Source organism: Balaenoptera ricei, chromosome 1 (genome assembly GCF_028023285.1).
Source record: "Balaenoptera ricei isolate mBalRic1 chromosome 1, mBalRic1.hap2, whole genome shotgun sequence".
Taxonomy (NCBI): domain Eukaryota; kingdom Metazoa; phylum Chordata; class Mammalia; order Artiodactyla; family Balaenopteridae; genus Balaenoptera; species Balaenoptera ricei.
In genome coordinates, this window is record NC_082639.1 from 113489683 (window position 1) to 113502382 (window position 12700).

A 12700-nucleotide genomic window follows, 5' to 3' on the forward strand; every position below is an offset into this window, starting at 1 on the left:
GGGATTGCCAGACCAACTGATGACAGATTCAAAATTCTAGGTTTTCTCAAATTAATTGGGTGAAACATAATGGGGATAAATTTAAAGTCTTACATTTAGGATTTTCAAAAATCAGTTTCTTAAGTGCACCAAAAGGTAACATGGCTCAAAAACAATGAATCTGAGAAAGATCTCAATGTTTTGGTTGACCTTAAGTTCAATATGACACAGTAGCTCCAAAACAGTGCTCACAACCAAGAAGGCAAGCATATCACTGAATCAGAGCAGAGTCTCAAACTCTATCTAGAGGACTGTGATCATTTCTGTAAAAGCCCTTCTTAAGAGGGCATTAAAAAGCTAAAATCCAAAAAAAAAAAAAAAAAAAAAAAAAAAAGTTAAAATCCAGGCTTCCCTGGTGGCACAGTGGTTGAGAATCTGCCTGCTAATGCAGGGGACACAGGTTCGAGCCCTGGTCTGGGAGGATCCCACATGCGACGGAACAACTAGGCCCGTGAGCCACAACTACTGAGCCTGTGCGTCTGGAGCCTGTGCTCCGCAAAAAGAGAGGCCACGATAGTGAGAGGCCCACGCACCGCCATGAAGAGTGGCCCCTGCTTGCCGCAACTAGAGAAAGCCCTCGCACAGGAACGAAGACCCAACACAGCCAAAAATAAATAAATAAATTAATTAATTTTTTTAAAAAAAGCTAAAATCTAAATGTTAGTGAGGATGTGGAACAACTAGAACTGTAAAAAGAATGTAAAGTGGAAAGCCACTTTGGAAAAAGGTTTGGCAATTTCTCAGAAAACTAAGTATACAGCTACCTTATGACCACTGATTCTTCCCCTAAATAGCTGACCCAAGGGAAATGAAACACTTGTCCACAAAACCTTGTACAAGAAAGTTCAGAGCTATCTTTATTCAAGATAGCCAGAAATTAGAAAGAACCCAGGTGTCCATCAACACCAGGGGATGGATGAAAAATAAACAAATTGGTATATTTATACACTGGAATCCTACTCAGCAATAAAAGGAAAGAAATTAATGATACAAGCAATGTGCATGAATCTCAAAAACATTATGCTAAGTGAAAGAAGCTGTACACAACAGAACACATACTATATGATTCCATTTACATGAAGTTCTAAAAGAGGCAAATCTAACCTGTGATAGTAGAAAAGAGAACAGTGGTTGCACCTGGGAGGATGGTGTGGGGACTGACTTGGAAGGGGCAAGTGGGTACTTTCTGGGGTGACAAATCTCTATCTTGTTAGGGGTTTGAGTTATACAAGAGGAGGCACATCGAACTTCACTGAATTGTACACTTAAGATTTCTGTACTACAATGTGTATAAATTTACCTAAAAAGAAAAACTGTAAACAAATACTGAGTTCTAATTCATGATATGTGTGCTGAAAATGTTTAGATATCTACAACTCACTATGAAATGCTTTTTAAAAAAATGGATTCATAGATGGATAGCTGCATGACTAAGCAAATATATGAAAAGTTCACTACAGAAGCTAGGTAGTGGGTATACGGGTGTCCACTGTACAATTCTCTCAACGTTTCTGTATGTTCAAAAAGTTTCATAATAAAATGTCATGGGGGAGAATTTTCTTAAAAATAAAGGCTAGAATCCAGAGAAGGGTAACTTGGGGGTTGAAATGTGGAAAGCCTGGCATTTAGAGAACTGAAAAAACTTGGTATGTTTAGCATAATAAAGAAAAAATGTAGAAAAAGAAACATACTATGCACACTTAGGAGTAAATTACATTTTATGGCAACAAAGGACAAACAGAGAAATATAAAAGATAGATTCAGGTTCAATAAGGAAAATGTTGGGGCTTCCCTGGTGGCGCAGTGGTTAAGAATCCACCTGCCAATGCAGGGGACACGGGTTTGAGCCCTGGCCCGGGAAGATCCCACATGCCAGGAAGCAACTACGCCCATGTGCCACAACTACTGAGCCTGCACTCTAGAGCTCGCGTGCCACAGCTACAGAGCCCACGTGCCATAACTACTGAAGCCCGTGTGCCTAGAGCCCGTGCTCTACAACAAGAGAAGCCACCACAATGAGAAGCCCGCGCACCACAACGAAGAGTAGCTCCCGCTCACCGCAACCAGAGAAAAGCCCTCGCGCAGCAACGAAGACCCAACGCAGCCAAAAAATAAAAATAAATTAAAAAAAAAAAATTAATAAGGAAAATGTTAATTGAAGAGGTGTTCAAGAGTAGGACACACTATCTGCAGAACTGATGAACTCCCTGTCACTGGAAGTATCCAAACGGACTGAAAGGCCACATGAGAGAAGCTGTTAACAAACGCTTAAGTGGGAGGAAAATATATGCGACCACAGGAGGCTTTCCAAACTCTGTGATTCTAAGCTTTTTTATTTTTAAATTTTTACCATCCATGTAAGAAAAGTCCTCTTAAAAGGATTATAATTAAGCATGATAACATAAGATGACAAGGGGTAGAAACAAAATTAAAATTCTTTTTTTTTTTTTTTTAATTTTATTATTTATTCATTTAATTTTTGGCTGTGTTGGGTCTTCGTTTCTGTGCAAGGGCTTTCTCTAGTTGCAGCAAGTGGGGGCCACTCTTCATCGCAGTGCGCGGGCCTCTCACTATCGCGGCCTCTCTTGTTGCGGAGCACAGGCTCCAGATGCGCAGGCTCAGTAGTTGTGGCTCACGGGCCTAGTTGCTCCGCGGCATGTGGGATCCTCCCAGACCAGGGCTCGAACCCGTGTCCCCTGCATTGGCAGGCAGATTCTCAACCACTGTGCCACCAGGGAAGCCCCAAAATTAAAATTCTATCCCAGTTTTTTACTTATGACCATAGAACTCTATGACTAGAAAGGAAGACCCTTCGTTCAGGCATTCCAGAAAAGTTCACTATTTGATTGGCAAATACTGTCAGCCCCATGCAAAACACCAGCTCTAAGGCAATAAACAATACAAAACCCATGAGAAGCTCACAGTTTAGGGAAGGAGACAGATATAAATAAGCAACTATGAGAGAGATGAGTATTAAAAAGGACATATAGGGAAGAGTCGGTGTGAGGTCGCGGCGTGCGGGCTCCAGGGATGGCGGAGGCGGCCACGGCTGGCTGGGGCTCGGGGCCTAAGACCCGAGCGTCGACACCACCCACGCGGTGGGCACCTCGAGCTCTGCTGAGTGCCTGGGGCCGCCGCCAAGCACAGACCATGTTCATGGTGCGCCTGACTTCCCAGCTGCTCAGGGCTGTTCCCCGGGCAGGTTGCAGTGGGCCTTGGCCTGTCTGTGGGGTGCTGGGCAGGCATGCCTGCAGGCCTCACCACAGCATACAACCAATAGGCCCAAGTGGGGTTGCCTCCCTCCCTGACAGGCGGGTCCACATGGAGCTTGAGGAGATGCTGCTCCCCAGGAAGATGTCTATCAGCCCCATGGAGAGCTGGCTAACTGTTCGCTACCTCCTGCCCAGACTGGACTCTGGGGCCCCAGGGACTGTCTCCAGCCCAAGTCTATGAGTGTCCGCCCAGGGGGAAGGGGTCAAGCAGGGGGGTAAGGAGATCTGGGATGCACCCCAGATACAGTGCAAAAATGTGCTCAAGATCCGCCGGCGGAAGATGAATCATCACAAGTACCGCAAGCTGGTCAAGAGGACCCGGTTCCTGCGGCGGAAAGTCAGGGAGGGACGCCTGAAACAGAAGCAGATGAGGTTCGAGAGAGACCTGAGGCGCATCTGGCAGAAGGCGGGCCTGAAGGAAGCCCCCGCAGGCTGGCAGACCCCCAAGATCTACCTGAAGGGCAAATCAGTCTTGTGTGTCTCTCCCCCAGCCCTGTTACTGCTGATGACCCATTGTAATAAATATTCAGAGAACTTAGCCAAAAAAAAAACAAAAAAGGACATATAAAATAGTATGGATTGATACAATCAGGAGGAGGAACCAAGATGCCAGAGTAGAAGGACATGCTCTCACTCCCTCTTGCGAGAACACCATAATCACAACTAGCTGCTGGACAATCATCAACAGAAAGACACGGGAACTCACCAGAAAAGATACCCCACATCCAAAGACAAAGGAGAAGCCACAATGAGATGGTAGGAGGGGCGCAATCACAGTAAAATCAAATCCCATAACTGCTGGGTGGGCGACTCACAGACTGGAGAACATTTATACCACAGAAGTCCAACCACTGGAGTGAAGGTTCTGAGCCCCACGTCAGGCTTCCCAACCTGGGGGTCCAGCAATGGGAGGAGGAATTCCTAGAGAACCAGATTTTGAAGGCTAGTGGGAATTGATTGCAGGACTTTGACAGGACTGGGGGAAACAGACTCCACTCTTGGGGGGCACACGCAAAGTAGTGTGCGCATTGGGACCCAGGGGAAGGAGCAGTGACCCCAAGGGAGACTGAACCAGACCTACCTGCTAGTGTTGGAGGGTCTGCTACAGAGGCGGGGTGGAGGGGACTGTGGCTCACCGTGGGGACAAGGACACTGGCAGCAGAAGTTCTGGGAAGTACTCCTTGGCGTGAGTCCTCCCAGAGTCTGTCATTAGCCCCACCAAAGAGCCCAGGTAGGATCCAGTGTTGGGTTGCCACAGGCCAAACAACCAACAGGGAGGGAACCCACCCCCACCCATCAGCTGCCAAGCAGATTAAAGTTTTACTGAGCTCTGCCCACCACAGTAACAGCTCTACCCACCACCAGTCCCTCCCATCAGGAAACTTACACAAGCCTCTTAGATAGCCTCATCCACCAGAGGGTAGACAGCAGAAGCAAGAAAACTACAATCCTGCAGCCTGTGGAAAAAAAACCACATTCACAAAAAGATAGACAAGATGAAAAAGCAGAGGGCTATGTACCAGATGAAGGAACAAGATAAAACCTCAGAAAAACAACTAAATGAAGTGGAGATAGGCAACCTTCCAGAAAAAGAGTTCACAATAATGACAGCGAAGATGATCCAGGACCTCGGAAAAAGAATGGAGGCAAAGATCGAGAAGATGCAAGAAATGTTTAACAAAGACCTAGAAGAATTAAAGAACAAACAAACAGAGATGAACAGTACAATAACTGAAATGAAAACTACACTAGAAGGAATCAACAGCAGAATAACTGAGGCAGAAGAACAGAAAAGTGATCTGGAAGACAGAATGGTGGAATTCACCGCTGCGGAACAGAATAAAGAAAAAAGAATGAAAAGAAATGAAGACAGCCTAAGAGACCTCTGGGACGACATTAAACACAATAACATTTGCATTATAGGGGTCCCAGAAGGAGAAGAGAGAGAGAAAGGACCTGAGAAAATATTTGAAGAGATTATAGTCGAAAACTTCCCTAACATGGGAAAGGAAATAGTCACCCAAGTCCAGGAACCACAGCGAGTCCCATACAGGATAAACCCAAGGAGAAACACGCTGAGACACACAGTAATCAAATTGGCAAAAATTAAAAACAAAGAAAAATTATTGAAAGCAGCAAGGGAAAAACGCCAAATAACATACCAGGGAACTCCCATAAGGTTAAAAGCTGATTTCTCAGCAGAAACTCTACAAGCCAGAAGGGAGTGGCATGATATACTTAAAGTGATGAAAGGGAAGAACCTACAACCAAGATTACTCTACCTGGCAAGGATCTCATTCAGGTTCGATGGAGAAATCAAAAGCTTTACAGACAAGCAAAAGCTAAGAGAATTCAGCACCACCAAACCAGCTCTACAACAAATGCTAAAGGAACTTCTCTAAGTGGGAAACACAAGAGAAGAAAAGGACCTACAAAAACAAACCCAAAACAATTAAGAAAATGGTCATAGGAACATACATATCGATAATTACCTTAAACGTGAATGGATTAAATGCTCCAACCAAAAGACACAGGCTTGCTGAATGGATACAAAAACAAGACCCATATATATGCTGTCTACAAGAGACCCACTTCAGACCTAGGGACACATACAGACTGAAAGTGAGGGGATGGAAAAAGATATTCCATGCAGATGGAAATCAAAAGAAAGCTGGAGTAGCTATATTCATATCACATAAAATAGACTTTAAAATAAAGAATGTTACAAGAGACAAGGAAGGCCACTACATAATGATCAAGGGATCAATCCAAGAAGAAGATATAACAATTATAAATATATATGCACCCAACATAGGAGCACCTCAATACATAAGGCAACTGCTAGCAGCTGTAAAAGAGGAAATTGACAGTAACACAATAATAGTGGGGGACTTTAACACCTCACTTACACCAATGGACAGATCATCCAAAATGAAAATAAATAAGGAAACAGAAGCTTTAAATGACACAGTAGACCAGATAGATTTAATTGATATTTATAGGACATTCCATACAAAAACAGCAGATTACACTTTCTTCTCAAGTGCGCACGGAACATTCTCCAGGATGGATCACATCTTGGGTCACAAATCAAGCCTCAGTAAATTTAAGAAAATTGAAATCATATCAAGCATCTTTTCTGACCACAACGCTATGAGATTAGAAATGAATTACAGGGAAATAAACGTAAAAAACACAAACACACGGAGGCTAAACAATACGTTATTAAATAACCAAGAGATCACTGAAGAAATCAAAGAGGAAATCAAAAAATACCTAGAGACAAATGACAATGAAAACACGACGATCCAAAACCTATGGGATGCAGCAAAAGCAGTTCTAAGAGGGAAGTTTATAGCTATACAAGCCTACCTCAAGAAACAAGAAAAATCTCAAGTAAACAATCTAACCTTACACCTAAAGGAACTAGAGAAAGAAGAACAAACAAAATCCAAAGTTAGCAGAAGGAAAGAAATCATAAAGATCAGAGCAGAAATAAATGAAATAGAAACAAAGAAAACAATAGCAAAGATCAATAAAACTAAAAGCTGGTTCTTTGAGAAGATAAACAAAATTGATAAACCATTAGCCAGCCTCATCAAGAAAAAGAGGGAGAGGACTCAAATCAATCAAATTAGAAATGAAAAAGGAGAAGTTATAACAGACACTGCAGAAATTCAAAGCATCCTAAGAGACTACTACAAGCAACTCTATGCCAATAAAATGGACAACCTGGAAGAAATGGACAAATTCTTAGAAAGGTATAACCTTCCAAGACTGAACCAGGAAGAAACAGAAAATATGAACAGACCAATCACAAGTAATGAAATTGAAACTGTGATTAAAAATCTTCCAACAAACAAAAGTCCAGGACCAGATGGCTTCACAGGCGAATTCTATCAAACATTTAGAGAAGAGCTAACACCCATCCTTCTCAAACTCTTCCAAAAAACTGGGGAGGAAGGAACACTCCCAAACTCATTCTATGAGGCCACCATCACCCTGATACCAAAACCAGACAAAGATACTACAAAAAAAGAAAATTACAGACCAATATCACTGATGAATATAGATGCAAAAATCCTCAACAAAATACTAGCAAACAGAATCCAACAACACATTAAAAGGATCATACACCATGATCAAGTGGGATTTATCCCAGGGATGCAAGCATTCTTCAATATATGCAAATCAATCAATGTGATACACCATATTAACAAATTGAAGAATAAAAACCATATGATCATCTCAATAGATGCAGAAAAAGCTTTCAACAAAATTCAACGCCCATTTATGATAAAAACTCTCCAGAAAGTGGGCATAGAGGGAACCTACCTCAACATAATAAAGGCCATATATGACAAACCCACAGCAAACATCATTCTCCATAGTGAAAAACTGAAAGCATTTCCTCTAAGATCAGGAACGAGACAAGGATGTCCACTCTCACCACTATTATTCAACATAGTTTTGGAAGTCCTAGCCATGGCAATCAGAGAAGAAAAAGAAATAAAAGGAATACAAATTGGAAAAGAAGAGGTAAAACTGTCACTGTTTGCAGATAACATGATACTATACATAGAGAATCCTAAACATGCCACCAGAAAACTACTAGAGCTAATCAATGAATTTGGTAAAGTTGCAGGATACAAAATTAATGCACAGAAATCTCTTGCATTCCTATACACTAATGATGAAAAATCTGAAAGAGAAATTAAGGAAACACTCCCATTTACCACTGCAACAAAAAGAATAAGATACCTAGGAATAAACCTACCTAGGGAGACAAAAGACCTGTATGCAGAAAACTATAAGACACTGATGAAAGAAATTAAAGATGATACCAACAGACGGAGAGATATACCATGTCCTTGGATTGGAAGAATCAATACTGTGAAAATGACTATACTACCCAAAGCAATCTACAGATTCAATGCAATCCCTATCAAATTACCAATGGCATTTTTTATGGAACTAGAACAAATCATCTTAAAATTTGTATGGAGACACAAAAGACCCCGAATAGCCAAAGCAGTCTTGAGGGGAAAAAACGGAGCTGGAGGAATCAGACTCCCTGACTTCAGACTATACTACAAAGCTACAGTAATCAAGACAATATGGTACTGGCACAAAAATGGAAACATAGATCAATGGAACAGGATAGAAAGCCCAGAGATAAACCCACACACCTATGGTCAACTAATCTATGACAAAGGAGGCAAAGATATACAATGGAGAAGAGACAGTCTCTTCAATAAGTGGTGCTGGGAAAACTGGACAGCTACATGTAAAAGAATGAAATTAGAACACTCCCTAACACCATACCCAAAAATAAACTCAAAATGGATTCGAGACCTAAATGTAAGACCGGACACTATAAAACTCTTAGAGAAAAACATAGGAAGAACACTCTTTGACATAAATCACCGCAAGATCTTTTTTGATCCACCTCCTAGAGTAATGGAAATAAAAACAAAAATAAACAAATGGGACCTAATGAAACTTCAAAGCTTTTGCACAGCAAAGGAAACCATAAACAAGACGAAAGACAACCCTCAGAATGGGAGAAAATATTCGCAAATGAATCAACGGACAAAGGATTAATCTCCAAAATATATAAACAGCTCATGCAGCTCAATATTAAAGAAACAAACAACCCAATCCAAAAATGGGCAGGAGACCTAAAAAGACATTTTTCCAAAGAAGACATACAGATGGCCAAGAAGCACATGAAAAGCTGCTCAACATCACTAATTATTAGAGAAATGCAAATCAAAACCACAATGAGGCATCACCTCACACCAGTCAGAATGGGCATCATCAGAAAATCTACAAACAACAAATGCTGGAGAGGGTGTGGAGAAAAGGGAACCCTCTTGCACTGTTGGTGGGAATGTAAATTGATACAGCCACTATGGAGAACAGTATGGAGGTTCCTTAAAAAACTAAAAATAGAATTACCATATGATCCAGCAATCCCACTACTGGGCACATACCCAGAGAAAACCATAATTCAAAAAGACACATGCAAAAAAAAAAAAAAAAAAAAGACACATGCACCCCAATGTTCATTGCAGCACTATTTACAATAGCCAGGTCATGGAAGCAACCTAAATGCCCATCGACAGATGAATGGATAAAGAAGTTGTGGTACATATATACAATGGCATATTACTCAGCCATAAAAAGGAACGAAATTGAGTCATTTGTTGAGACGTGGATGGATCTAGAGACTGTCATACAGAGTGAAGTAAGTCAGAAAGAGAAAAACAAATATCGTATATTAACGCATATATGTGGAATCTAGAAAAATGGTACAGATGAACCGGTTTGCAGGACAGAAGTTGAGACACAGATGTAGAGAACAAACGTATGGACACCAAGGGGGGAAAACCGCAGTGGGGTGGGGATGGTGATGTGCTGAATTGGGCAATTGGGATTGACATGTATACAGTGATGTGTATAAAACTGATGACTAATAAGAACCTGCAGTAAACAAACAAAAAACAAACGAACAAAAAAAAACAATACTAAACTTTCTTTGGGTTATTTGTATGGAAATATGTTAATATAAATGTTTCAGACATTACATGAAATTTCTAAAAATCTTATATGTTCTGGTATAATGTTATAAGTCATAATTCTAGTTATCACTTTAAAATGTATATCTCAGAAATAACTAAATTTCCTTGTCAATTGCCTTATTATGAACTTTCATCAAATCTTTAACCATGGTCATTTTAAAGTCTTTTGTCATTTACAGACAGTTCTAGGTGTACTCTGATGCTTTCGCAAAAATGTTCCTATAAAAGGGTTTCATCTTCAAGGAATTCATGGAAAAGACAAGTACAGGTTTCTGGTAACTGACTATACTGCTGAACTGAATGAATAAGCATTGTCAGAACTCTAATGGAAAACTGATGAATTCATAAAAGTGCTAACAAAAGATCAAGATGAAAAAAACAGAATTAATTGCATGGGACTGAGTGAACTGATGAGGATGATTATAATTTTTGTGACTTTCTGTTTGAATAAAAAAAAAAAAATCCCACAAGGACTCAGAGGCAAAAAATATACAAATCAATTTTCACTGCAAAGTAAAGGAGCTGTTACAGTGGAGGTTACTGGACTGATTGTCAATATTATGACATAGTATGAGTGTGTTTCGTGTTTGGTAATTGCAATCATTGTTGCTTTTGTTGTGGTCATCCATTTACAATGCTTGGTGTCAGTTTATTTCTCTCTTGTAAAAATAAAATACAGTGCGTGTGTGTTGAGTCGTGAAAAAAAAAATAGTATGGATTACAGAGCAAGAAGATCAATCCTAATTGAGGAGGATCTCCCTGAGAAATTACAGTTGACCCTTGAAGAACATGGAATTGAACTGTATGGGCCCACTTATATGCAGATTTTTTCAGTAAATATATTGGAACAATTTGGGGGGGATGTGCCAACAATTTGAAAAAACCCTCAGACAAACCACAGAGCCTAGAAATACCAAAAAATTTCAGAAAAAGTTAGGTATGTCATGAATGCATAAACTGTATGTAGATACTAGTCTATTTTATCATCTACTACCATAAAATGTACACAAATCTACTCTAAAAAGTTAAAATTTATCAAAACTTATGCACACGCTTACAGACCATACCTGGCACCATTCACAGTTGAGAGAAACCCAAACATAAAGATGCAGTATGAAATCATAACTGCATAAAATTAACTGTGGCATATACTGTACTTCTGTAATAATTTCATAGCCACCTCCTGTTGCTAGCTCAGGTGTTAGAAGTATCTGCTTAAAACATCTCCTGAGCAGTTCGTCTCTCCAGCAAATTGTGTACCGTAGGAAAAAGTGATCTCTTGCGGTTCTTGAGTATTTTTCATCAAGTTTAGTATAATACCATAGGCCTTGAATAACACCATGGGACCCATGCGAAGTGCCACTAGTGACGCTGGCAGTGCTCCCAAGAAGCAGAGAAAAGTCATGACATTACAGGAAGACGCTGAATTGCTTGATACGTACCAGAGATTGCGGTCTGCAGCTGTGATTTCCCACCATTTCAAGATAAATGAATCCAGGGTAAGGACCATTGTAAAAAATGGAAAGGAAATTCATGAAGCCATAGCTGCCGCTATGCCGGCAGGTGCAAAAACCTTGCGCTTTTTGTGAAATACCTTTTTATCTCATATTGAAAATGCAGCTTTTATGTGGGTGCAGGATTGCTATAAGAAAGGCATACCTATAGACTCTAATATGATTTGAGAAAAAGCAAAGTCATTATATGACAACTTAAAGCAAAAGGAAGATGAAGGATCTAAGGCTGGAGAATTTAATGCCAGCAAAGGATGGTTTGATAATTTTAGAAAGAGGTTTGGCTTAAAAACTGTCAAGATAACAGGAGAAGCAGCCTCTGCTCACGCAGAGGCAGCAGACAAGTTCCCAGACTGAGGAGAAAGGATATCTGCCTGAACAGGTTTTTAGTGCAGATGAAAGTGCCCTATTCTGGAGGGGAAATAATTTAAAAAAATAAAAAAATAAAGCCTCAAAAGACATTAGTAAGGAAGAGAAGCAAGCACCAGGATTTAAGGCAGGAGGGAGAAGCTAAGTCTACTGTTTTGTGAAAATGCAGTTGCATTTACCACCAGGACTGCCCTTATCTATAAAGCTGCTCACCTTGAAGGGAAAAGATAAACACGAGCTGCCAGTCTTTGGATATACAAAAAGAAGGGCCTTTCTATGGATTGGTTCCATCGATGCTTTGTCCCTAAAGTCAGGAAATACCTTGCCTTTTAAAGTTCTTTTGAAATTGGACAATGCCCCTGGGTACCCAGAACCCCATGAATTCAACACTGAAGGCATCTAAGTGGTCTACTCGCCTCCAAACATGTCTCTAATTCAGCCTCTAGATCGGGGGTCATAAGGACCTTTAAGGCTCATTACACACGATACTCTATGGAAAGGATTATCCACACTAAAGAAGAGATCCCAATGGAGAGAACATCACGTAAGTCTGGAGGAAGGATCACACCACTGAAGATGCCATCATTGTTAAAGAAAAAGCCATGAAAGCCATCATACCTGAAACAATAAATTCCTGCTGGAGAAAACCGTGTTCAGATGTCCTGCATGACTTCACAAGATTTACGACAGAGCCAATCAAGGAAATCATGAAACAGACTGTGAATATGGCCAAAAAAAGATGGGGGTGAAGGGTTTCAAGTTCTGAATCTCAGAGAAATTCAAGAGCTAACAGACACCGCACCAGAGGAATTAACAAAAGATGACTTGATGAAGATGAGTGCTTCCAAAACAGTGCCAGACGATGAGGAAGAAGATGTAGAAGAAGCTGTGTCAGAAAACAAACTGACATTAGACAATCAGGCAG

At 40.6% G+C, this 12700-nt stretch overlaps 1 protein-coding gene and 1 pseudogene across 6 annotated transcripts in view; one reads left to right on the forward strand and one right to left on the reverse strand.

Moving 5' to 3' along the window:
- GON4L (gon-4 like) overlaps positions 1-12700 on the reverse strand; it is a 91789-nt gene that overhangs the window by 32722 nt on the left and 46367 nt on the right. The window lies entirely within an intron of this gene.
- LOC132347255 (small ribosomal subunit protein mS38-like) lies at positions 3119-3879 on the forward strand (annotated as a pseudogene).